At 50.4% G+C, this 26,041-nt stretch overlaps 8 long non-coding RNA genes across 12 annotated transcripts; all 8 read right to left on the reverse strand.

Moving 5' to 3' along the window:
• Nucleotides 1-1,094: 1,094 nt before the first annotated feature.
• LOC125330954 lies at nt 1,095-1,796 on the reverse strand. The gene is made up of 3 exons (XR_007205788.1): nt 1,755-1,796; nt 1,547-1,670; nt 1,095-1,436 (listed from the first exon to the last, which is right to left on the reverse strand). It is a non-coding gene; the product is annotated as an uncharacterized LOC125330954 (long non-coding RNA).
• A 73-nt stretch (nt 1,797-1,869) lies between these two features.
• LOC125330953 lies at nt 1,870-2,311 on the reverse strand. Its single transcript, XR_007205787.1, has 4 exons — nt 2,278-2,311; nt 2,151-2,199; nt 2,019-2,062; nt 1,870-1,917 (listed from the first exon to the last, which is right to left on the reverse strand). It is a non-coding gene; the product is annotated as an uncharacterized LOC125330953 (long non-coding RNA).
• A 1,034-nt stretch (nt 2,312-3,345) lies between these two features.
• LOC125330565 lies at nt 3,346-4,520 on the reverse strand. The gene is made up of 5 exons (XR_007205605.1): nt 4,372-4,520; nt 4,193-4,285; nt 3,579-3,641; nt 3,460-3,501; nt 3,346-3,365 (listed from the first exon to the last, which is right to left on the reverse strand). It is a non-coding gene; the product is annotated as an uncharacterized LOC125330565 (long non-coding RNA).
• Nucleotides 4,521-5,713: 1,193 nt separating this feature from the next.
• Nucleotides 5,714-7,453, reverse strand: LOC125330549. The gene is made up of 3 exons (XR_007205600.1): nt 7,399-7,453; nt 7,161-7,306; nt 5,714-5,742 (listed from the first exon to the last, which is right to left on the reverse strand). It is a non-coding gene; the product is annotated as an uncharacterized LOC125330549 (long non-coding RNA).
• Nucleotides 5,964-7,138, reverse strand: LOC125330548. Its single transcript, XR_007205599.1, has 5 exons — nt 6,990-7,138; nt 6,811-6,903; nt 6,197-6,259; nt 6,078-6,119; nt 5,964-5,983 (listed from the first exon to the last, which is right to left on the reverse strand). It is a non-coding gene; the product is annotated as an uncharacterized LOC125330548 (long non-coding RNA).
• A 912-nt stretch (nt 7,454-8,365) lies between the features above and the next one.
• Nucleotides 8,366-9,928, reverse strand: LOC125330971. Of its 2 annotated transcripts, XR_007205804.1 has the most exons (6): nt 9,809-9,928; nt 9,604-9,683; nt 9,377-9,526; nt 8,814-8,876; nt 8,695-8,736; nt 8,366-8,600 (listed from the first exon to the last, which is right to left on the reverse strand). It is a non-coding gene; the product is annotated as an uncharacterized LOC125330971 (long non-coding RNA). The 2 variants fall into 2 exon arrangements; XR_007205803.1 differs by lacking the exons at nt 8,366-8,600; nt 8,695-8,736; nt 8,814-8,876 and having other exon boundaries at nt 9,250-9,526.
• A 99-nt stretch (nt 9,929-10,027) lies between these two features.
• On the reverse strand, nt 10,028-21,097 carry LOC125330968. 4 transcript variants are annotated; one of them, XR_007205799.1, is made up of 5 exons: nt 20,905-21,097; nt 10,565-10,621; nt 10,458-10,484; nt 10,191-10,312; nt 10,028-10,068 (listed from the first exon to the last, which is right to left on the reverse strand). It is a non-coding gene; the product is annotated as an uncharacterized LOC125330968 (long non-coding RNA). The 4 variants fall into 4 exon arrangements; XR_007205798.1 differs by having other exon boundaries at nt 10,419-10,484; XR_007205800.1 differs by lacking the exon at nt 20,905-21,097 and adding an exon at nt 19,253-19,277 and having other exon boundaries at nt 10,419-10,484.
• A 1,840-nt stretch (nt 21,098-22,937) lies between these two features.
• Nucleotides 22,938-25,652, reverse strand: LOC125331129. Its single transcript, XR_007205866.1, has 2 exons — nt 24,129-25,652; nt 22,938-22,972 (listed from the first exon to the last, which is right to left on the reverse strand). It is a non-coding gene; the product is annotated as an uncharacterized LOC125331129 (long non-coding RNA).
• Nucleotides 25,653-26,041: the final 389 nt, after the last annotated feature.

The raw sequence follows: 26,041 nt of genomic DNA on the forward strand, positions 1-26,041 counted from the left end.
GAGGTCTCATACAAGGGCAGCAGTTTTCCCCACCATTTTTCACTAGCACTAGTTCGTGCTGGGGGTATATTTGGTGAATGTGAGGAGTTTGCTTTTACTCTGTCTCTTTGGGTGAGTCAGTATTCTTTGAATTCCTAAAGTATTCCTGTTTTAAAGCAGCCTCTAGCAAATGATTTTTATTCTTCTCTTCATCTAATTGTTTCTGTAAAATCTCCACTAGGTTTTGAAGGGAATCTATGATTGCTTTCTCCTCCGTACATCGCTTTAAGCGGTGATCTATAGCTGCCACAAGGCATGCTCTTAAAACGGAGCAGATTATGATTTTATTTTGGCCAAATTTAAATCTAGTCTCACGTTGTAAAGAACACACTCTATCAGTTACATTATCCAAATTAAACCAGTTATTTTGAGCCCATTCTTCGTCTCCCGGAGAGGGCTGGGCATTATGTTTTGCTAGCAGAGCATAAAACGCAGCTTTAACTTTTGCACTGGGGTTTTCAGTCATTTTATGAAGGGATAAAAACCACTACAGGGAGGTAAAAGTTAATTACACACTGCGACACACACAGCTTCACTGTGTCTCCCTTCGCTTCCCTGGGTGGGTGAAGAGACCAAATCTGCTTGGGAGGTACTCCTTAAGTTACTTATGGTTGTCTCTTTGCTGCACCAAGCAGTCTAAATTCACACACACACACACACTAAAACAGTTCCCCCTTTTACACTAAGAGATCTTTTGCGAAAAATCTGAAGACAGAGCCTTCAACTGAGGATGGGGTGCTTTTCACCCAGGCATGTGCAGTGTGCGGGAAATTCGAGTCACCCCCCTTGCTTTCTAGACACCGCTCACCCTTTTCAGGGTGTCGGGCTAGGTGCGGCTGGGGCAAAACGTCCTTCCCCTATTACAGACTACACACAACCTTGCAACCCCTTGTGTCTGTCAAATCCTGTCCGTGATGCCAGTTTAATGTCACAATCCGCTAATATAAGCGGGGGTCGTGATGGTTTGTTTATCGATCTCAGGGCGTAAAAGGACACGAGAGATTGCAGTTTTAATCAGAACAGTGCACCTTTATTAAGTGCCCACAACACAGTAACGCAATAGAAGAGAGAAAGAGAGAGAGAGAGAAGGAAACACAGAGAGGAAGAAAAAGAGGGGGGCAATAGCTACCAACAGATGAGACGAAGTCCACATGGTCTTCCGCCAATAGATTCGTCTTCTTTCCGTGGGGAGATCTCAGACGCGGTTATTTCAGAAAGTCCCTTTATGTCCTTTTCAGAAGTGAGGGGCAACTGGCCAAGAGGTTGGGAAACCTACAGCTGTTGTTATGGGGTCCGTTGCTTTGGGAAATGGGTACAGGACAGACGTACAAGACAGGTGTACAGGAGAGGTGTACAGGACAGGTCATTCCTTTCCCCTTCAGCGCAGTCCTTCCCACCTGGGAAGCATGAATGGCACAGTCCATTGCAACCTGCACTAATTTTCCTCAGGAATGCGTACCAGTTCCCAGTGGGCACACCCACAGGCAACACTTGGCAGACATCCCACCTCAGCCAGGCCAGGACTCCTGTGCTCAGTCTCTGTCCTCGGCAATGATCCTGAGGCAGATGAGGGATCTTTGGACTGTCTCTTACACCGTTTCCAAACTTGGCTCCACACCGGCTCATGGTACCTAAGACAACAAAACAGAAAACGTGACTATCGCCCTCCAGAAGATTAATCCCCAGGGCACCTCTACGCTGCTGCCCCAGAGCACCTCAAATCATCCGACTCTGGAGGTGGCCTGGAGAAGACCTGCAAAGTGAAAAGGTACAAGCTTGGCACGCCGCCGCATACCGCCCGCCTATTAGTCGCCCCACCTTAATGCCAACTTGCCTGCTCGCCTCTGTTCCTTGGCACGCCTAGGGCGGCGGCAGCACCTGCAAAGAAACAAAGCAAAAAAACATGCAGAGAGACTGAAATCACAACCTCCCCACTCCGACTGAAGTATGCCACACCGATACCTTAAGCTTGCACCCACCTGGCCTCTGGCATTCTGGGCCGGGACATCTTGTGAGTGGACCGCTGAAAAGGAACAAACAACAATGGATGCTTAGAGCTGAACCAGACATTGATATTGGAGCAATACCAACTCCTTCTGTCCACCAGTCACCTTTTACGTCACTCCATCAACCTTAAACATCAATATCCGGCTTTACTACCTAAAAATAAAGACAAAGAACAATGCTGTGACGTAGCCACCATTTACCCTTGCCCTACAAACACAAACGGTGACTGACCTTCCTGCGGGAACCCCCTCACCCGGTGTGGGGCGCTCTGCCACGGATTTAATCCGTCTGCCTCTGAAAGATAGTGATGACAAAAGTCAAAGGGTTGCATGAGAACTTAACAGCTCCAGCCATCCTGTGTCAATCTAGGAATGCCACCTAGAGGCCAAACTACACTCTACACTACAAATTTCAAGTCCCCGAGCCTTGTCCTATTACACCTATATGCCAGACGGTGCAGCAGGGCAGAGCAGCTCCAGAGAAAACCCACACAGGCACCCGTGATACAGCAGATGACAAATGCGGGGAAGCAACGAGGAGAGAAAACTCTCGGTGAGAAGAATGACCGCAGGCACATCGAAGGGCTAAAGCAGAAGACACGAGACACCCAGTAGAGACAGAACACACAATAGACAAGCTGCACAACGTGCACTGGGACTGCTCTGCCTGGCACGCCTCAGCGCTGTGATCGAAAGGGAGACTTGCCCTTTAGGGGCCCTAAAGGGGCCCCTTCTTAGACATCCCCATCTCTGAAGCTGACTCAATATTCCCTCCCGGCGAGCCCCGACCCGACACCCCGCTTGCATCCCCTCAACTTATCTCTCGGACATCCAGGGATGCGAATCCTCCTCAGGTGCAAAAGAAGGCCGCTCACCGTCTGGGAAGCTCCTGCCGTCATCGGGCTGTTGTCTCTTAGTCAGCTACGATTAAAAAAAACCAAACGTCAAGGCCTGAACTTAGCAGGACGTGGGCCACTACAGTTCTTGTACTCACCATCTCCTAAGAAGGCCGGGGTCCTCGGGCCGCACGCTTCGGCCGTGCTCCGAGGCTGACGCCACCGTGGCAGGCTATACCTGAGCTACGAGGAGACAGGCCGTGTGGCATTGCTGAAACCCGAGTGGACCCTCGCTCCTCCCTCCCTCCCCGACTCGCCGCAACTCCTCGGCCGTTGCCGAAGGCTACCCGGACAGCACCGTCACGTGGAAAAGGTCAAGGCTTCATCGCAGAGCTTTGCGATACTTGCGGAGGGGTCACGAGGGCGGTGAGCCGGGTCCGTCGGCCGTTCTGCGAGGGGGGTCAGCGTAATGCAAGTGGACCGCCTAAAACGCACAAATGACAATGGATGCTAAGGGCTGCACCAGAACTTGGCACCCAAGCAAGAACAACTTTTTCTTTTCAGCGGCCACTGCTTACCTCGCTCACTTGACATTGACTGCTGAGATCCGGCTTTACCTCCTAAAAATGAGGACAGGACAACAGTGGAACAGAGCCACCCCGTTACACTTGCCCTGCAAACACAAACGGCAACTCACCTTCCTGTGCGAACCCCCTCACCTAGTATGGAGCGCTCCACCACAGATAGAATCGATCTGCGTCTGAAAGACAGTGATGACAAAAGTCAAAGCACTGCATGAGAACTTAAAGGCTACAGGCACCTCGTGTCAATCTAGGAATACCATCTAGACGGCAACTACAGCCTACACAACAAATTTCAAGTCCCCGGGCTTTGCCCTATCGCACCTATAATGCCAGACTATGCAGCAGGGCAGAGCAGCTCTGGGCCAAACCCACGCTGGCCCCTGTGACACGGGACGTGACCAACAAAGGGGTGCAACACGGAGAGAAACTCCCAGTGGGAAGGATGGCCGCCAGCACCTCGAAGGGCTAAGGAAAAAGACACACGATGCGAGAAGCCCAAAAGACGCAGAACACACGATAGACGAGCGACACAAGATGCACCAGGACTGTTCTGTCCTACGTGCCTCAGCATTGTGATCCAAAATGAGACTTTCCCTATACGTGGCCTAAAGGGGCCCTTCCTTGGACATCCCCGTCTCCCTCCAGAGCTAATTCAAAAATCCCTCCGACGAGTCCTGACCCGGCACATCGCTCTCATCCCCTCTGTGAGGCGTAGCCCTCGACTTACCTCTCGGCTGTCCAGGGATGCAAATCTGCATCAGGTGTGAAAGAAGGCCACCTCGCCATCTGGGAAGTTCCAGCCGTTGCCAGGCTGTTGTCTCTTAGTTGGCCACAAGAAAGAAAACCAAACGTCAAGGCGTGAACTTAGTGGCACATCAGCCAGAACCCGACAGTTCCTCTACTCACCATCTCCTAAGAGGGCCAGGCTCCTTGGGGGTCGCACGCTTCAGCTGCGCTCCGAGGCTGACGCTGTCATTGCGGCACATACCTGGGTTAAGAGGAGACAAAGTGATGCGGCATCGCTGAAACTTGAGCGGACCCTGGCGCTTCCTCCCTCCCTCCCGGACTCGCTGCAACTCCTCGGCCGTTGCCTTCACGTGGAAAAGGTCAAGGCTTCGTCGCAGAGTCCCGTAATACTTGCGGAGAGCTCACGGGGGCGGCGAGCCGGGTCCGTCGGCCGGTCGGCAAGGGGGGGGGGGGGGCAGTGTAATACTAGTGGACCACCTAAAACGCACAAAAGACAACGGATGTTAAGAGCTGCACCAGAACTTGGCACCCGAGCAATAACCACTTTCTTTCCACCCGTCGCTGCTTACCTCGCTCACTTGACATGGACTGCTGAGATCCGTCTTTTCCTCCTAAAAATAAAGAACAATGCTGTGATGTAGCCACCATTTACCCTTGCCCTACAAACACAAACGGTGACTGACCTTCCTGCGGGAACCCCCTCACCCGGTGTGGGGCGCTCTGCCACGGATTTAATCCGTCTGCCTCTGAAAGATAGTGATGACAAAAGTCAAAGGGTTGCATGAGAACTTAACAGCTCCAGCCATCCTGTGTCAATCTAGGAATGCCACCTAGAGGCCAAACTACACTCTACACTACAAATTTCAAGTCCCCGAGCCTTGTCCTATTACACCTATATGCCAGACGGTGCAGCAGGGCAGAGCAGCTCCAGAGAAAACCCACACAGGCACCCGTGATACAGCAGATGACAAATGCGGGGAAGCAACGAGGAGAGAAAACTCTCAGTGAGAAGAATGACCGCAGGCACATCGAAGGGCTAAAGCAGAAGACACGAGACACCCAGTAGAGACAGAACACACAATAGACAAGCTGCACAACGTGCACTGGGACTGCTCTGCCTGGCACGCCTCAGCGCTGTGATCGAAAGGGAGACTTGCCCTTTAGGGGCCCTAAAGGGGCCCCTTCTTAGACATCCCCATCTCTGAAGCTGACTCAATATTCCCTCCCGGCGAGCCCCGACCCGACACCCCGCTTGCATCCCCTCAACTTATCTCTCGGACATCCAGGGATGCGAATCCTCCTCAGGTGCAAAAGAAGGCCGCTCACCGTCTGGGAAGCTCCTGCCGTCATCGGGCTGTTGTCTCTTAGTCAGCTACGATTAAAAAAAACCAAACGTCAAGGCCTGAACTTAGCAGGACGTGGGCCACTACAGTTCTTGTACTCACCATCTCCTAAGAAGGCCGGGGTCCTCGGGCCGCACGCTTCGGCCGTGCTCCGAGGCTGACGCCACCGTGGCAGGCTATACCTGAGCTACGAGGAGACAGGCCGTGTGGCATTGCTGAAACCCGAGTGGACCCTCGCTCCTCCCTCCCTCCCCGACTCGCCGCAACTCCTCGGCCGTTGCCGAAGGCTACCCGGACAGCACCGTCACGTGGAAAAGGTCAAGGCTTCATCGCAGAGCTTTGCGATACTTGCGGAGGGGTCACGAGGGCGGTGAGCCGGGTCCGTCGGCCGTTCTGCGAGGGGGGTCAGCGTAATGCAAGTGGACCGCCTAAAACGCACAAATGACAATGGATGCTAAGGGCTGCACCAGAACTTGGCACCCAAGCAAGAACAACTTTTTCTTTTCAGCGGCCACTGCTTACCTCGCTCACTTGACATTGACTGCTGAGATCCGGCTTTACCTCCTAAAAATGAGGACAGGACAACAGTGGAACAGAGCCACCCCATTACACTTGCCCTGCAAACACAAACGGCAACTCACCTTCCTGTGCGAACCCCCTCACCTAGTATGGAGCGCTCCACCACAGATAGAATCGATCTGCGTCTGAAAGACAGTGATGACAAAAGTCAAAGCACTGCATGAGAACTTAAAGGCTACAGGCACCTCGTGTCAATCTAGGAATACCATCTAGACGGCAACTACAGCCTACACAACAAATTTCAAGTCCCCGGGCTTTGCCCTATCGCACCTATAATGCCAGACTATGCAGCAGGGCAGAGCAGCTCTGGGCCAAACCCACGCTGGCCCCTGTGACACGGGACGTGACCAACAAAGGGGTGCAACACGGAGAGAAACTCCCAGTGGGAAGGATGGCCGCCAGCACCTCGAAGGGCTAAGGAAAAAGACACACGATGCGAGAAGCCCAAAAGACGCAGAACACACGATAGACGAGCGACACAAGATGCACCAGGACTGTTCTGTCCTACGTGCCTCAGCATTGTGATCCAAAATGAGACTTTCCCTATACGTGGCCTAAAGGGGCCCTTCCTTGGACATCCCCGTCTCCCTCCAGAGCTAATTCAAAAATCCCTCCGACGAGTCCTGACCCGGCACATCGCTCTCATCCCCTCTGTGAGGCGTAGCCCTCGACTTACCTCTCGGCTGTCCAGGGATGCAAATCTGCATCAGGTGTGAAAGAAGGCCACCTCGCCATCTGGGAAGTTCCAGCCGTTGCCAGGCTGTTGTCTCTTAGTTGGCCACAAGAAAGAAAACCAAACGTCAAGGCGTGAACTTAGTGGCACATCAGCCAGAACCCGACAGTTCCTCTACTCACCATCTCCTAAGAGGGCCAGGCTCCTTGGGGGTCGCACGCTTCAGCTGCGCTCCGAGGCTGACGCTGTCATTGCGGCACATACCTGGGTTAAGAGGAGACAAAGTGATGCGGCATCGCTGAAACTTGAGCGGACCCTGGCGCTTCCTCCCTCCCTCCCGGACTCGCTGCAACTCCTCGGCCGTTGCCTTCACGTGGAAAAGGTCAAGGCTTCGTCGCAGAGTCCCGTAATACTTGCGGAGAGCTCACGGGGGCGGCGAGCCGGGTCCGTCGGCCGGTCGGCAAGGGGGGGGGGGGGCAGTGTAATACTAGTGGACCACCTAAAACGCACAAAAGACAACGGATGTTAAGAGCTGCACCAGAACTTGGCACCCGAGCAATAACCACTTTCTTTCCACCCGTCGCTGCTTACCTCGCTCACTTGACATGGACTGCTGAGATCCGTCTTTTCCTCCTAAAAATAAAGAACAATGCTGTGATGTAGCCACCATTTACCCTTGCCCTACAAACACAAACGGTGACTGACCTTCCTGCGGGAACCCCCTCACCCGGTGTGGGGCGCTATGCCACGGATTTAATCCGTCTGCCTCTGAAAGATAGTGATGACAAAAGTCAAAGGGTTGCATGAGAACTTAACAGCTCCAGCCATCCTGTGTCAATCTAGGAATGCCACCTAGAGGCCAAACTACACTCTACACTACAAATTTCAAGTCCCCGAGCCTTGTCCTATTACACCTATATGCCAGACGGTGCAGCAGGGCAGAGCAGCTCCAGAGAAAACCCACACAGGCACCCGTGATACAGCAGATGACAAATGCGGGGAAGCAACGAGGAGAGAAAACTCTCAGTGAGAAGAATGACCGCAGGCACATCGAAGGGCTAAAGCAGAAGACACGAGACACCCAGTAGAGACAGAACACACAATAGACAAGCTGCACAACGTGCACTGGGACTGCTCTGCCTGGCACGCCTCAGCGCTGTGATCGAAAGGGAGACTTGCCCTTTAGGGGCCCTAAAGGGGCCCCTTCTTAGACATCCCCATCTCTGAAGCTGACTCAATATTCCCTCCCGGCGAGCCCCGACCCGACACCCCGCTTGCATCCCCTCAACTTATCTCTCGGACATCCAGGGATGCGAATCCTCCTCAGGTGCAAAAGAAGGCCGCTCACCGTCTGGGAAGCTCCTGCCGTCATCGGGCTGTTGTCTCTTAGTCAGCTACGATTAAAAAAAACCAAACGTCAAGGCCTGAACTTAGCGGGACGTGGGCCACTACAATTCTTGTACTCACCATCTCCTAAGAAGGCCGGGGTCCTCGGGCCGCACGCTTCGGCCGCGCTCCGAGGCTGACGCCACCGTGGCAGGCTATACCTGAGCTACGAGGAGACAGGCCGTGTGGCATTGCTGAAACCCGAGTGGACCCTCGCTCCTCCCTCCCTCCCCGACTCGCCGCAACTCCTCGGCCGTTGCCGAAGGCTACCCGGACGGCACCGTCACGTGGAAAAGGTCAAGGCTTCATCGCAGAGCTTTGCGATACTTGCGGAGGGGTCACGAGGGCGGCGAGCCGGGTCCGTCGGCCGTTCTGCGAGGGGGGTCAGCGTAATGCAAGTGGACCGCCTAAAACGCACAAATGACAATGGATGCTAAGGGCTGCACCAGAACTTGGCACCCAAGCAAGAACAACTTTTTCTTTTCAGCGGCCACTGCTTACCTCGCTCACTTGACATTGACTGCTGAGATCCGGCTTTACCTCCTAAAAATGAGGACAGGACAACAGTGGAACAGAGCCACCCCATTACACTTGCCCTGCAAACACAAACGGCAACTCACCTTCCTGTGCGAACCCCCTCACCTAGTATGGAGCGCTCCACCACAGATAGAATCGATCTGCGTCTGAAAGACAGTGATGACAAAAGTCAAAGCACTGCATGAGAACTTAAAGGCTACAGGCACCTCGTGTCAATCTAGGAATACCATCTAGACGGCAACTACAGCCTACACAACAAATTTCAAGTCCCCGGGCTTTGCCCTATCGCACCTATAATGCCAGACTATGCAGCAGGGCAGAGCAGCTCTGGGCCAAACCCACGCTGGCCCCTGTGACACGGGACGTGACGAACAAGGGGGTGCAACACGGAGAGAAAACTCCCAGTGAGAAGAAAGGCCGCCAGCACCTCTAAGGGCTAAGGAAAAAGACACACGATGCGAGAAGCCCAAAAGACGCAGAACACACGATAGACGAGTGACACGACACGCACCAGGACTGTTCTGTCCTACGTGCCTCAGCATTGTGATCAAAAGTGAGACTTTCCCATCGTGTGGCCTAAAGGGGCCATTTCTTGGACATCCCCGTCTCCAGAGCTAATTCAAAAATCCTTCCGACGAGTCCTGACCCGGCACATCGCTCTCATCCCCTCTGTGAGGCGTAGCCCTCCACTTATCTCTCGGAGGTCCGGGAATGCGAATCCAGGTCAGGTGTGAAAGAAGGCCGCCTCGCCATCTGGGAAGTTCCTGCCGTCACCGGGCTGTTGTCTCTTAGTTGGCTACAAGAAAGAAAACCAAACGTCAAGCCGTGAACTTAGTGGCACACTGGCCAAAACCCAACAATTCTTGTACTCACCATCTCCTAAAATGGCCAGGGCCCTCGGGCCACATGCTCCGGCCGCACTCCCAGTCTGACGCCGCCGTCACAGGGCATACCTGAGATAAGAGGAGACAAGGCCACGTGGCATGGCTGAAACTTGAGGGGACCCTCACCCCTCCTCCCCTCCTCCCCCAACTTGCCACAAATCCTCAGCCATTGCCAAATTCAACGTGGAGGGCACCTTCAAATGGAAAAGGTCAAGGCTCCGTCACAGAGTCCCGTGATACTTCCAACAGGCTCACGATGGCGGCGAGCCGGGTCCATCAGCCGGTGGCAAGGCGATTCAGCATAAAAAAGTGGACCACCTTAAACATACAAACAACAACGGATGCTTAGAGCTGCACCAGAACGTGGCAACCATGCAATAACAACTGGTTCTGTCCACCGGTCACTGCTCACTTCACTCATTTGACATTGATTGGTGATACCTGGCTTTACTTCCTAAAAATTAAGACAAAGAACAATCTGGTGACATAGCCACTGTTTACACCTCCCCTGAAAAGCTGAATGACAATGGACCTTCCCGGGGGAGACAGGGCAAAACAAAACGGAAAGGCATGTACCGACATAGGGTCCGAAAGCATGGCATTGCCGGATTAGTTTCCATCTGAAACCGCTTGACCGTGACCTCTTTCCGCAAGGGCCTCTGTCATATTGGACCAGCGGTTGGAATGCTTCAGACCACCTGTAAAACACAAAAAAAACAAAGGATGTTTATAGTTTTATTACTAACACATTAAAACTCCGGTAACATCCAGCTCTGTGCTGGAATCAATACTCATCTCAGTCACCAATACTCATCTGGCTCATGGTGCCCCCGGTACCAGTACCTGGCCGTACCAAGCGCTTCGCATCTTCTAATGAAACAAAGAGCCAAACAACGGGGTAAACATTGAAGAAAGTCAGGCTGGAGCTTGGGCTTCAGGTGCCAACCCACCTCATTGCTGTGCTCCTCTGGCCTCCTCCATTTGTGTCTGGTTTACATCCTATCCCTCTGCAAAAAAAATTATTTGTCAAAGTCACTCAGGCACACAGGGAAAGCTTCGCCTTCCCCAAGTTCTCATTTCTCAAAGCAAACCATCTAGGAGCCGCAAACAGCATGCATTAAAACAAATGACTAGAAAACTGCGAGACACTGCAGTACTTCTCCCATGCCTCCACCGAACCTTGCATGAACTGGCTGCGGTTGCTCCATCCGAGGTGTGGCTCAGGTGGCTAAACAAAGCAAAAAGTTCCCCGTAAAGTCTTCTTTCTACTCCACCTACCCCCCCAGTCTACTCCACAGGGCAGAGCAGTTTCAGGCTAAACACAAACTACACATTATACTACAAACAGTGTGACACTAGGATGATAAAAAAAGCTCTCAGGAAGAAGAATAATGGCAAGGACCGAGACAACGCCAAAGAGATGACTGATGGTATGGTGATGGTGGAGGCTCTACGGAGCAGAAGAAAAAAACTGTAACAATGACCTGTGAGAAGGACTGTTGGTCACAATGATCAAGATGGCTGCGAGACAATGCTACATTCAGAATGTTCCCCATATCCTTACAGTCTTAGAAGCCCCAGGACATGACAGCTCACGGCTGCAAAGGATGGATGGCAATAGAGCCAGGAACAAGGCCTCAAAAGGCATCCGACTCGACGCTTCTGAGATGCGATTCCAAGATGGGATTCCAAGATGTGGCTGAGCCCGCCGGTAAAAGAACAAATTATATTGGCATCATGCCGATAAAGTACAAATATTCAAGAACCTAGAGATGGCAGCCAATGCTTGTAATAAGGCCCTCAAAGGGAAAAGGCAAAGATATCTGATCCAAGGGATCCCAAAAGCATGCTAGACAGCACAAGACTGAGGGGAACTGCTCTGCATGTCCTACGGTTGCAATCAAAAGTAGAGCTGCTCTCTTTAGCTGTCCAAAGAAGCCCCTTAAAGGGCATCCCCTTTCCCCTCTGCTAATTTTTAAATCTCTCCCAGGAATTTCTAACCCGCTGCTCTGCTGGCATCCCATCCCCAGGTTGTGGCACCCAACTTATCTTTCAAATGATCCGCTGTTGGGGTCCCTCCCCCGCCGTGTAGCCCTGGGAGAGGGGCCCTGAGGGCACAGACACGGGGTTTCCCTGCCCCTGCTCAGCCTCGTTCCCATTGGTTGGTTTGTGTTCCCTGCGCGGGCAGAAGGACCCTTGGTCCCGTGACTGGAACAGTTCCTCAGCAGAGCTCCGGCCATGCGGCTGGAGAAATAAACATCTCTCTGAAACAGCTATCAAGAATCTGTCTGTCCATATATATTTCCTTTCCACGGGACTCCTGGTTTGATATATGCGTGTTGCAGGATCCCCACTGCAACAAATGGTGGAGAATTGTGAGCAGAACGATCCCCGATCCCTAAGCGACTGATTTGTGTGAGTAAACCCTGGAAACTTTGGATTCCTCTTCTTGGTTTTGCTTTGCTATTCCATATCTAAACTATGGAGGAACGGTGGGAAGACTCTTGGCTCTCAGAGCCGCATATGGACATTTATCTTAAACTTAAAATGATTCTTGACCAACGATTTGTAAATTTTAGCTTGATTCAAGCTCAAAAAGAACTGAAACACTTCCTGGCATGGTTGTTTAAGAACTTTTTCTATGTTTCTTGGGATTTAATTCTTACCAAGGGCTTTTGGAAAACCGTTTGGACACAGTTAATACTGGAGTCAAAATATATGCCGATGGAAGAATATTTTCGTGAATATTATTTAGTTACCGAGACTGTTGAGCAATGTCAGCTGTGTCCTGGCGAAGGGAATCCTGGCGCAGGGACCGTGCGGCCCAGGCCACGTGCACCGAGCGCTCTGCGAGCAGCAGCGAGGCAGTTCCCGCGCACGGGCGGAGCCACGCGAGCCGCAGTGTCGGTGGCGGAGCGGGGAGCAGCAGGACCCGGCAGTGCCCGCCCGGTCCTGTGCAGCGCGTGGTGGAGCGAGCCCCGGGAACGCCCGGCCGAGAGGGGCGGCGTGCGGGCAGCAGCAGGCGGCGGTGGCGATGGAACGGAGCCGTGCCCGGCCGAGACGCGCGCTGGAGCGGGGCGCGGGGGGGTCGTCGCTCGGGGGCCCGGCCGAGACGTGGGTGCAGCGCCCGGCAGCGGCAGCGAAGCTGTGACCAGGGGAGGCGACACACGGAGAACTGAGCGGCGCGGCCCGGCCCGGCCCGCGCAGCCCCGAACGCGACACCGGGAAGAGCGCGCAGGCACAAGCAGCCCCGACAATTCCAACACGGGAGCGACTGAAGGAGAGAGCAAAGACCCAGCGAGACAGAAAACAGCAGCCACTCAGAAAAAGGAAAAGATCATAGTAACTAAGACCTTAGGGATAGTAAAATGGTATAATGTTAAGCAAAATTATGGTTTTATAACAAGGTGTGACAACCAGCAAGACATATTCGTGCATAGAACTGCTATTAAAAAGAATAACCCTGAAAAATGCATCCCAAGCTTGGGAGATGGAGAGGTGGTGGAATTTAATATTGTACTAGGGAGAAAAGGGTTACAAGCATCGCAGGTCACTGGGCCTGATGGTGTTTCTGTAAAAGGCAGTATATATGCAAAAAATCGTAGTCATGTTAGACAATATCTCCATTGTAAGCCCCCCCTACAGTCTCCCTTTCCTAATCCCACCTTTCCCTTTTACCCTATGTCCTATTACCCCCAGTGTATTCCCAATCCGTTTTTTCATCCATGGTTTCCCTCACAAAACCATGCTTTTGCCAATTGTGTCCCCAAAAATCCCTTTCCAATGCCGAGTGGGGGATGAAAAGGGGGAGGGAAGAAGTTAAACCCTCTCCTGCCTCAGTTTCCCCACAAAGCATGCCCGGAGAGTCCTGTCTCCCTTCTGTCAGCCCTAAGATGTTCCACAGAATCTGTTTGGACATTTAAAGACTCAGGAGGGTGGCTTGTTTTGTCTTGAAACGGTTCTTGTTATGTTTATCCAGTTGTTTTCATTCTCCTTTTATTAAAATAAAACGGGTGAGGTGTTGGGGTCCCTCCCCCGCCGTGTAGCCCTGGGAGAGGGGCCCTGAGGGCACAGACACGGGGCTTCCCTGCCCCTGCTCAGCCTCGTTCCCATTGGTTGGTTTGTGTTCCCTGCGCGGGCAGAAGGACCCTTGGTCCCGTGACTGGAACAGTTCCTCAGCAGAGCTCCGGCCATGCGGCTGGAGAAATAAACATCTCTCTGAAACAGCTATCAAGAATCTGTCTGTCCATATATATTTCCTTTCCACGGGACTCCTGGTTTGATATATGTGTGTTGCAGTATCCCCACTGCAACAATCCGCGATGTGCATCCGCATTGGACGCGAAATAAATCTGCCTCAGCCATCTTGGAAGGCCCCGCAATTGCCGGGTAGCCTCTTGGATAAAAAAAGAGCCAAAATCAATAGACGAGTTTAGGAGCACATGGGCCAAATCCCAACAAGTCAGCTGCTCGCTCGCTCCTAAGTGCGCCTAGGTCCTCAAGTCTCTGGCTTTAGCCCATGTCAAGGCTGTGGCTGTTATTATGATGGGCACCTGCATTAGCGAGAGACAAAGTTACGAGGCATTTCTGTGAGTGCAGTGGATGCGTTTGTGGGCCGTAAGACGCACGTAAATGCATCTGCTGCACGTGTAGAAAAGCTTTAGGGGGCCCCAAATGGACACTGTTTCCTACTGTGCTGCCTTCAAAACCTCCCCACAATAACCCCTAGTCCAATACCCTGCACACCCCCTCCCTCTCCCAGTCACAGTCCTTGACTATTAGAAGCCTCGATCTCAGTCATCATCTTTGACATGGGGCAAATCCCTTTTGGGACACAATGCATTTGCTGAAAAAAATTGAAGTATCGCACTCAACGCAATCTGGAATTGCGGGAAGTTACACAACTCCTAAAAAAAATACAAGAACAAAAACAGAAATCGCAAAAGCACCTTATCACCCCTGAATGCACAACCAAAAATTGTGAACTTATATACTCTCTGTGTTCAATGCTATCTTCTTCACAGTGCCTTTAAGGCCTCTGATGCTTTAGATACCAAAAGCACCTACTGAAAACAAGCTAAGCTGAAAGATCCCTTTCATTGAAATAAGAGGAAAGCTCTCGTCACAGTCACTCCCAGGGAGGGAATGAAGCCCTTTGCCAAAGGCTGGGGTTGATATAGCTCTGGCCGGGCCCGCCTCTCGATCCCACAATGCCCAGGAAAAGGGAGGAGGCAAATACCGCAAGGTATAAAAGCTCTTGGAGGAGCAGTGGTCATTTGGCTCCTCTGACTTAAATTCGAGATGAGTAAAAGGCTCAATAGAGAAGAAAACTCTTCAGGGAAATGATGACACTTTCTTTTTTGCTTCAACAACATCAAGCAAAAGGGCAGAAAACCGGTAAGAAATAAAACATTGTGTTTTGGCAGCACAGCTAGATAACTTGGATAATTTGTTCCTAACTTGGATAAATATTCCTTAGTGATTAATAAGTAGTATTCCACATGTGACTAAGGTAGAGAGGAATAGTAATTGTATGAATGATGTAACTCTCATTGAGATCTCTAATTAGGGCTATATACATTAAAAATAAAAATAAGAAAAATTAATACACTCCCAGGTGGCATTAGGGTTACATCTGTGCCAGACTCGCTCCCATATGACATTCAGTACCGGGGCTCGGGTAGGAGCACCCTGAAACACAGATTTAAATCCTTAAAATGCTCAAAAAGGGAGAGCTTCCTTCAATTGAGCTCCTTACAATGCGGGAATGGGCACCAGTTACCTCCACTTAAACTGATACAGTGGCAAATAAATGGCTTCTCCCCTTCAATTTAATCTCCTAAACTATTGGGAAAAGAGGGGTTTCCTCACTTTAAATCTCTCCAGTGATGGAAAAAGGGGGATTTTTCCTCAATTCAAACCTTTAAAAAGGAGGGACAACTGGGCTTCCCCCTCAATTTAAACCTTAGGACAATGAAAAGGGGGAAGCTACCCTTAATTCAAATGCATAAAAGAGCATTGTTGAGGTTTTCCCCTTCCATTTAAACTGGAAAATAATGGACAGTGAGGATTCCCTGTCAATTTATACTCCTGATGGCATGGAAAATGCAGGGTTTCCCTCAAATGAGACCATTAAAATGACAGGGGAAGCAGATACTCCCCCAATTTTAACACAGACAATTATGGAAAAAGGAAGCTGATTATCTCAATTTAAGCTCCTTTTCTCCTAATAACTCTCTCTTTTCTGGGGGCACTGGGGAGGGACTGGGGGCTCTGAAGAGGGGCTGATGAGATGAAAGGGACCTCACAGGCTCCCCTGCCTGCTCAGGTGCCGCCCCTTGGCACAAAGGTTTTTCCCTGGGCATTTTCTTGAAGCGATGTTCTGTACCCAGGTGCATCCGGCCAACTTCCCAGCTCCTGCTGGATGCTGTGACCGTTGTTCCCGGAGGGGCTCTCGAGATGCCTCCGTTGGCCCCTCTCGACCAGCAGCTCCCTGCATAGGTGTGCCCAGGGAACCCTCTGAAAGCAGCCTGTGGCAAGAGCCGCCCCCTCCTCATTCTCACTGGTCGCACCTGGGGCTGCTGCATCTTGGAGTGCAGGGATGAGGCAGAGAATGGTCCTGCTGGTTGTTCCCTCCCCTGCGCGGGCCATCGTCCACCCCCGAAACACCGGGGTGTTTCGGGGCTTTCCTTTCCGTGGAAAAGGACCGGCCTTCTCGTCCGGGTGCCCGTGGCCAAAACTGGGATCCTGCCTTCAAAATTCCGTATGTCCTAGACTTGTAACTACCAAGGAAATTCCCCACAGATCACAAGCAATTACCAGTAATTTCTCTTCCATAATCATTACTGACTTGCGTTTCCATTGAAGTGTTTGACGCACCCCTTGAGGGGTTGGGGGTTTGGCCGGGTTGTTTATGGCTGATCCTGGCAGGCACGCCCATCACCAGTCCACCCTGAATTTCAGTGAAATATTGATATTGTTTATAAATACTCCCTCTGCCTGCTACTCGATCTTTCCTTGTGCATCTGCAGGGAGCAGATTGACTCCATCCTTTGATCCCAACTGCAGCTCTCCGGCCCAAATGCCGGTCCTCGTGGACACAATCTAAGCAGAAAACTACTATGTGTTTGCTTTTGAAGTAAAAGTCTTATTGCATCTGGCTGTACAATTAAAATAAATACCTGTGTTGATGGTCACTGTAAGAAAGCTTTTCAGAGGATAAAATATCCATTTTGGTAGCACAGATCCCATTTTGACAATGTTGCATTCTTGTGGGTTTGGGAATCCTGCCTGTATAAGACATCTGAAAATTGGTATTTTGCAAATTGATATCTTGAAACAGAGTCATTTTGATATTTTGGAACTTGAGACTCTGCTATTATGAAATGGGAAAAAAAAAAGGTATTTTGGAACCTGGTAGTTTGCAATTTTGAAACAGGGTAACTTTGGTATTTTGGAACTTGGTAATCTGGTATTTTAAAACTGAGATTTTGAAACCTGGTTTTCTGGTATTTTGAAATTTGGGTTTCTCTTATTTTGAAACAATGTTATTCTAGTATTTTGGAACCTAGTTTTTGGTAGACTGTTTTTTTAGTATTTTTTAAGATGAGCTTTTAGTATTTTTGTAATCCCAGGGTTTGGTTTTTTGTAATCTGTGCTTGGCAGGGACCTGGGACATCCTAACTGAGTCTCTTGGCTTCATTTGCTGTCTTCCACTACAATTAACCTGGCATGGAAACTGTTAAATAGCAGACTATATGATGAGACACCTCCTGAAACAAATAAATTGCAGTTAAATGTCTCTTCCTACACTAACACCTGGCCCAGTTTAAATCCATATTTAGCCCTTAATCAGGGGGGATGGGGAAGCAGAGGTTAAATGATTTACTAAGAAGTTTTTTGTTAAAAGCAATGCATACGGCTTGCTCAACACTTATTGTGCCTACCAAAGCAAGATGAGAAGATAGTGGACTATTGATAAAGGGAAGGAATCTTGACCAAAGATCCTGTTTTTAACCTAACTCAAACCAGTCTTGAAGTTTAGACTTGGGCCAGGGACATAAAGAGCATGCACATGGAAGCAAGGTGAAAAGTTCAGGATGAGGAAGACCCTTTACTTCATCTGAGGAAGACTCTTATTTCATTCCGGAGACCCCTGCCCACAACCACCAGACAACACTGCACAAGTGCAGCGCAGACATAAGTGACTTTTGGGCTCATTGTAATACAAAGCGAGGCTAGGCAATGAATAGGTATAGGCATATTGGGAAACTTAATGAATATGGAACTTGTAACCCGATATATACCAAGCTGAATGCAGCTGTCGGCATGCATGACTTTGGAGGAACTATTCCCCCATGTGTTCCAGTGCTGGAATAAACATACCTACTTTACTATTTATTCCAGCAGTGGAATCTTTTCTGCATATCAGCCTGACTCTTCCTCTCCTCCCATTTCCCACCACTCCACTCAGGGCTTTCCACACTCACTCTTTTCCTCCCTCAGTGGCATCACAGCGGAACACAGCAAGGTTTTGGCTGGCACTTGAGCTCTCCAAGTTGATCTTACCAAGAACTCTTCTGCTTTTCACTGCACCAGCCACAACAACATTTGCTCACTAAAATAAATGCTTTCCACAATGAACTGAAGGTGCAAGGGAACAAGTGCTGCACAGCAATATTTTTCAGCCTGAGGACAAAGAAATACTTTCTAAGGTTTGGATCCTGTTCCAGTGCACCGGAACCAAATCAATCTGCTTCTACTCTGAAAACATCAGCAACACCAAACCGAGCTGCCAGCATGAAGCACCTCACTGTTCCTACCCTGCCTGTGCCTCACACCCTGCTTCGTCGTGCTCTGCTCTACCACGCTACAGACTGCCGGGAGCAAGATTCATCCTTGAGAATCGTCACACTGATATCCTTGAACATTCCAACCTCAATGCCAATATTGTAGGAACCTCCTGCATTCCATTCCCTAGTACAGCAACAAGAAAAAGTCCTCACCCACCCTGTATCTTCAAAAAAAAGTGTACAAGGTTTAAATAAGCCTTGTGGTTTGAGGGGGACCATCTGCCCAAAAAGCCCAACTCTGCATCCAGATGAAATGAACACCACCGTTATAAACATACTATAATACTGGCTTCTCGCAAGTATAAAAGTAGGTATTATATAATGTTAGAAATGCTTTTTGCTGTGTGGATGTGGTTTTCTCTCTTTTTAGCAAGAATGTTAGCAAGTGTGACCAAGTAAGATAACCTCCAAGCGAACAGAGGATGAGGCCCGAGAAGCTGCTAATCAACACTTTGTCCAGGGAACAAAAGGGCCCAAAGGCTACTCCGCCCGAAGAACGGGCGGCCAGGAGAGTCCGAGAGCTGCTATCACCGCTCTGCCCGGAGAGACGAAGAGGCCCAAAGCTGCAATCAGCCCTGACTGTCTAGAGAATTAAGAGATCCACCCTACCATCGACTCTTACCTAGTGAGCCCAACCCCAAGAATCAAAAGAAATAAAACCGCAAGGCAGAAGAGTACGCATGCTTTAAAAAGGCGGAACCAAGGAGTGGCCATGCAGAACAGCTCCGGGAAAAGTTTGAATATTAATCGAGAACAGACAGTAAAAATAGTATAAAAAGGACTCACCTCGAGCATCAGGTGTGCTCTTGGCAGAGCGCCAAGGCATCCAGCCATTACCCCTTTGCTTTATTTTATGTGTCTCTTATTGTCTTTATATTAAACCCTTTAAATTCTCACAGGAGAGTGAACCTCGTTTTTCACACCACAAATAGATCAGTGAACAACAGATGCACGGCACACTGTCAGCTTGGACCTCCAATTATCTCCACCCCTGCCGCTGGATTAACACAGCAATGGAAATATGACACCACGAAGGTCTCATGAGAGAGTACAATATACATGGAACACCGCTTCCAGCAGGCACCCACGTTGGTATTTAAAGGCGTGGCTCAGTTAAAGAGCAACACCAAAAAAAGTCCCCAGGCAAAAAGCCTGGGAAGTCGGGGTTGGGTTTTTTCCAATCTTCCTTTCAGTGACTTTTGCAAGCAAGCTCTGAAGCGGACAAGCCACAAGCGTCCCCCAGCGTCCCTTGCCGGGACTCGGGCCGGGCTGGCGCCGTTCCACGGTGCGAGGGGACCGGAAAAGCCACGCGACCCACGGCACCGGCGGCACTCGGCGACCGGGGGCGACCCCGCGCTCCCGGACCCGGGCGGAGCGCGGCTCCCGGCACGGAAGCGGCTCCTCCGGCAGGCGGGGGCGGCCCCGCGCCGGGAGAGCCCCGCCCGCCCCCGGCGCCTGCCGAGCAGCACCGGGCCGAGGGGGACCCGGCGGCGCCCGAGCCCCGCGCACGGAACGCACGCAGCGGGCGGGACGACAGGGAGCGGCTCGGCTCCGCGCCTCGTCTCCCGCCTGCCCGCCCTGACAGCGCTCGCCTGGGCTCCGCACGGCTCGGACCGCGGCGGCTCCGTCGGTCCCTGTCAGCAGCCCAGTCCCCAAACTGCCATTCCTCCTTAGAAGGGGCCAGAAAGGGCCTCCCCAGGGGCCAGGAGTGCTCCCGCGCAAGACATTGGGGGCCGGGGCACAGGCAAAAGCGCCCTCAAATGCAGCGGCACGCCCCCATCTAAACCCTTCAAATGCTGGAAGAGCTGGAGTTTCCTTCAATTTAACCCCTGGAACTGAGGCAACGGGCAGTGTTTACCACAATTTAAACCAATACAATGGCATATAAATGGGTTCTCCCCTTCAGCTCAATCCCCTGAAATATCAGAAAGAGACGGGCTTTCCTCAAATTAAATCTTTCAAATAATGGGAAAACGGCGATTTTTACCTCAATTAAAACCCTTAAAAAGCAGGGACAACAGGGCTTCCCCCTCAACGTAAACCTCAGGATGATGAAAATGCGGGGGGGTTACCCGCAATTCAAACCCCTAAAGTGGCAAGACCCGTGCTCTCCCCTTCCATTTAAAGTGGAACGTGGGAACTCCCTATCAACTGATAACCCTAACACCATAGAAAAGGCAGGTTTTCCTTCAATCAATACCCTTAAAGTCACAAGTGAAGGGGCATCCCCCCAGTTTAAACACAGGCAATAACGAAAGAGGAATTTCTTCCGTCAATTTACACCCCTTTTGTCCTCGCAACCCCCTTTTTTTTTTTTTCTGGAGGTACTGGCGGGGGAGGAGGGGGGGGCGGGCGTGTCGAGGGGTTGGCAAGATGAAATCAAAAGGAAAAAGGGGAAAGGAGAAAGATCCCCCTTGCAAATCCACACCGTGGCTCACCTGCTACTCCCCGGCACAAAGGTTCATCCCTCGGCACCTCATTTAAGCAACGCTCCACATCCAAGCGCTCCCCCAGACCCTGGGAGACGCTCTCACCGTCCTTCCGTGAGAGACACCCCCCGCCCCCCAGGAGCCCGGCATAAGCGCCTCTCTTCCAGCATCGCCGTGCAAAAGTGAGTTGAGGAAACCCCTCCTAAAACAGCCCCCGGCAGGAGCCGCCCTCTCCTCACCGTCACAGCTCACACCTGGGGCTGCTCTGACCCCTCATCATCCTCACAGCTCACACCCGGGGTTGTTGCCAGTCCCAGTGTGAGGGCAGGTGCAGAAAGGATTTGCTGCTCATTCCCTGGACAGCTCATCCTCTGCACCTGACACACTGGGGCACCGGGCTTTCCTTCCTATGGATAACAGATATTTGATGCAAGTTGCAGGTGAACTGTCAGGGTTGGGTTTTGAAATACTTCTTTAACTATAAAAAATTCTGTAATTATGCATGTGATTTTTGACATTTGATATACAAGACTAAATCTCTTGCTGGTTTTCGAGTATTGCATTGAAAGTCCATGTACTTTCTCTTCTTTCCCTGTTCCAAGAGAGTTCTTTGGAAGCTTGTGTTATCTGTGAGAAGGTTGCAACATCAGAACTACTGATTCCAGTAGTTCTGGACTTGATGTATTGTTATCTCTATTATTGCTTAGATGCAGTGCTTTAAACAAAACTAGGAGGCTACAAGAGCAAATTGAAGGAAAGGGTTGTAGAGAAGGGGCAGAGAAAGAATGTAGAGAACCTGATTTAGGATTGAAATCCATCAGTCTGCTGCTTCAGGCTCCTTACAGGAGGTGGTGAAGGAGTTTGGTAAGGAACTTTCATGTAAGCAGTAGTGTAGGTTTGCAGAGGTGTTTGGCAGCACCAAGGGAATTTGCTATAAATCATACCTCTCAAATAGCAATTTACAACAACACAATCATCCCAGTTTTTATTTCAGCCCTAAGCTCTATCTGAAAATCATCAACCAGAGGTATTTGTGCCACTGCCGGAGAGTATCTCAGGCCTCTGAGCTGAGCTATAGGGCGGTTTGTTCTTCCTGGAAGTTCTTGAACAGTGAAAGTGCTCCATAAGCACTTGTCAAATAATAGCCTCCTGTGAAGGACAGCAAGGGAAGAACGTCTCAGAGTGGTCTCAGTCACAGGTACAGACCGTTTTCTTTGAGATGTATAAATACATCCAGAGAGGCACCCAGACACACACACGGATATACAGAAAGTCCCTTTATTCTATGGCCAAAATATTTACACACAAAAGGAAAACAGCTCATTGGCCTGCAAAACGCTGGAGGGTGTATTCTCAGCCACTGAGACGCATTCAGTGGTTGCATGTGCTCCATATGATACAGCGGTGCCTACGGCTGGGTCCACTCATGCTGAGGAAAGCCGATTCCTTAAATGACTCCTGTCTCTCCTTTACTCCCACGTGTTTATGCCTCTACTCTTGGAACACCAGCTTTATTTTAAATGATTATCTAACAGTGTTTTGTCTTCTTCCCAAGCTTCAGAGGTGGATGAAATAAACATGGCTGCTTAAACAAAGTAAAAGACAATCTACCGGTGTTCATCAACATCAAAGCAACCACTCTTAGTGGCAATAAAGCAACAATTGAGTGTGAGATTTGTACTCTGCAATCATCCCAAAGGGTTGCCTTTGTTTTTAAAACAACAACTGGTCTGTCACCTTTGTGGCATTCCCCATAATGTCCAACTCATTCGGGAGATGGTGTATACAGTCCTGCATACTCCACCTTTATTACACAAACAGAGAACAAACTAAAGCCACAACAGAGTTGCAATGTACAAAAGAAGCTGCAGGTCACAAAGTAAAAGAGTCTCGACGGGAGGTAACGGTCCGCAGCAACAGGAGACCCACTGTCTGTCTTATCTTTTCCAAGTCAGCCATTTGGGTGGGAGTGTCCAGCTAAGAGGCAGCACAGTCTGTTCAGAGGCGTTCAGAGATGCGTTCTGTACACAGGGTAGTATTTTCTGTATTACCGACAGTGTCCCCTCTCAGCCTTTAGCTTTGCAATGAGATTGACACACAAAATTCATGTGAGACCCATTAGATAAATTGGACAATACATTACAGTTGAAATGCACAACCCCAAAGCACTACACAATTTTTTCTGCACGGTAGAGCTGAGCTAGTGCCAAAGACAGGCCTAGCCTATGGACAGACTTCCTTTGCGGCATTCATAATAATGTGACTTAATAGTCCAGGAAAACTTTTGGCTTTTCAAGCGTGTTACTGATCTCCAGCTTCACATCTCAATTATTTTCCATGCTAAGATTCCTAACAATGTGCTCAAGGATGCTCTGTACACCAAGCAAGGAGCACACTAGTGCCAGATTGGAGGAATCGTGGCATGAATTCTCCCAGGCATAATGGCATGCAAGAGGATACAGCAACTTCAGAAAGCCAAGATGCAGCAGGAATAGGAAACACATACATATACCTAAACACGCAGCTAGGCTTGGCCGCAAGAACCTTTAAACTTTCTCATAAACTTTTTAGATTCTGGGGCCTACCGGAGCCTTGCAGAAAACTTGTTTGTTAAAAATGCTACCATGGAAACAGCAAGGAGGCAGATTTCCTTGCTTCTAGCAGACTTAAGTCCTCATGCAAGTAATGCCTCAAGAAACACATTCCTAGGGCTCAGAAAAATACTTGGTGAGAAGCAAATATTGGAAAGAAGCAAAGATCATTAAAAGGGAGCAATATTTTCAAAGCACTTCCCCAAAGGTACAAAGAGTCCCCCAGAAGTTTTCACACAGCACCTAACCCAAGTCTCATTATGTGCCTCACAGTGAGCTGAGTGCTGCTGCCCCATAAGTACTCTCAGGAAATTTTTCAGGCACAAAAGGCTAAGGCCATTGGGCACCTGCACAATGGATGTCCTTGCCTGCAGAGTCAAAACGGGTTAGAAACAATGTATTTGCTCGTAAAGCAATGCACAGCAGCACATTTTCAGGCTGCTGGGGCTTGTGCTCTGCGAGCTACCCAGCAGTGGAAATGATTAGGACATTGTCCTGCTACACTACTAACATCACTGTCATTAGGTCTCCCCTTAACAGGATTTCTACTCAAACAAGAGGGACAGCAACTGTGCTGTGAGGAAGAACATCCCCTCACTAGTCCTTCATGGGGTTCTAGTAAAAATAAAAAAAATCCATTACCTTCTCCATACACCAAGGATGGATCCAGCCACTCTGTCATGTATTCGATTTCAGTCTCCAGTTCATCACACTGGGCTAGGGCCTATGTCAACACAGGCAGGAAGTCATCAGCTCCATACGGCCTCGCTGGGTTGAAGGGAATGCAGGCAGTGAGAGACAAACCACACTTTTTCACCAGTTCCCGTGTTTGAAAGGAAAGCACTCTTTTGTGCCTTCTCGAGCCTGCATGTCTGTATTACTCCAGAACCCCCTGGAGTCACCAACGTGCAGCAAAGAGAACGTCGCCTGACACTCACTGCTCAGGAGACCGGCTCAATCCTGTCCTTCCAACAAGCACGAATCTTACGATGCACGCCTTGAGGCATGCAAGGGAAATTTAGAGAGTGGGCTCACCTTGGCACCAGCTCAACCAGTGAACTGGTGGAAAGGCTGCCATGCCAGACACCTGCACCGCTCTCATTGCCTGAGAGATGATGGATAGGCGTTTTCTTTATACATCCAGGGATAACATCCACCTTCTGGAAGCGTCCAGACACCAACACCAGTCTCTAAGTATGAATCCCACAGCAGAGAAGCCCAAGTATAAAAGCCTATTAGATTTGACAAGGAAATTCAACTCATTTCCTTGGCAGAGAATAGTCAAAAACACCAGTGAGCAATGGCTCCTGCACCTGAAGGGAGCCTACAAGAAAGATGAGGAGAGACTGTAAGGGCCTGGAGTGACAGTGACCCACAAAGACCGTGCTGTACCCAGGCCCGTCAGTGGTCCTGGCACTTTTCCTGCATTTTGATTTTCTGTTCAGAAGTCACTATGTGGCCAAATCTCTGGGTCTGGCTAAACGGTGCTTAGTGCAGAACTGATGTGATGGTCACTCGGAATCGCCCAGAGCAGGAGCCAACTTGCAACTCTGGTGAAACTCAAGTGACACCAGCTGAGGCACACGCTCCAGATAACACACTGTGGGTGGGTCAGGGGCAAATGGTCAGGGCTTACCTTCTCCTGGTTTGAGGCCCGGTTTGGCAACAACACAACATTCCAGTGCAGGATCAGTGCCAAAGGGAAGGGCTGCGCAGATGCCCTGAGCCCCAGTCTCTGCATCAGCAGCAGTGGGTGGGTGGAACTCACCTATTTCCAGATTCAAATCCATTTGTTTGTCACTCCTGCTAGTTTCTAGGCTCTGAAAGCTCATTTCAGCTGTTGAGTGACAGCACTAGCTGGTCCATGGATTTAAGGAAGCAGATAGTCTTTGGGAATGTGCGTTGCCATTTGAGACTTGTCCAACAAAAGGGGCACAGGGGGACAGGAGGAGGACAGGTGTTAGGGACCGAGTCCGGAGAGCTGGCCACATAAATGACATGTACACAGATACGATTAAGCATCATTCTCCCCTTATTGTTCAACTATGCCAACTTACATCTACTTTTGCAAAGATTCACGCCCAGGCCCTCTAGATGGCCTCTAATGAGGGGGGGAGCCAGGCAGCTGTATACCTTGCCAAGGACTCTCAGGGCTGCCTGCAGTCAGGGGCCTGATCAGGGGCTTTTCCTCAGCAACCCTGGGTTGTCCAATCTTTCCAGGGGTATCATATGCCCTTGTTCCATAAGGAATCCCTCTACAGACAGGGAGTTGTCACCGGCCCCGTGCTCATGGGCTGCAGGGAACACCTGCACTGAGGAGGAAATGGAAATGGGAAAGAGGGAAATGCAACTGGATGGGACGCAACTCTGGCACCACACCTCCTCTTGTTCCTGCTGTCCTGGAAAGGCCCAGGTAAATCCAGTCCCTCAGACCTTGCATCCCTGAACGCCAGGAGAGCCGGTGTTTTACCCAGATCCCAGTGCCCTGCACGGCTGCGCTGACACGAGCGCAGGCCGATCGCTCCGCCCAGCACCATCCCTCATTTGCCTCCCAC

Source organism: Corvus hawaiiensis, chromosome 10, assembly GCF_020740725.1.
Source record: "Corvus hawaiiensis isolate bCorHaw1 chromosome 10, bCorHaw1.pri.cur, whole genome shotgun sequence".
Classification (NCBI taxonomy): domain Eukaryota; kingdom Metazoa; phylum Chordata; class Aves; order Passeriformes; family Corvidae; genus Corvus; species Corvus hawaiiensis.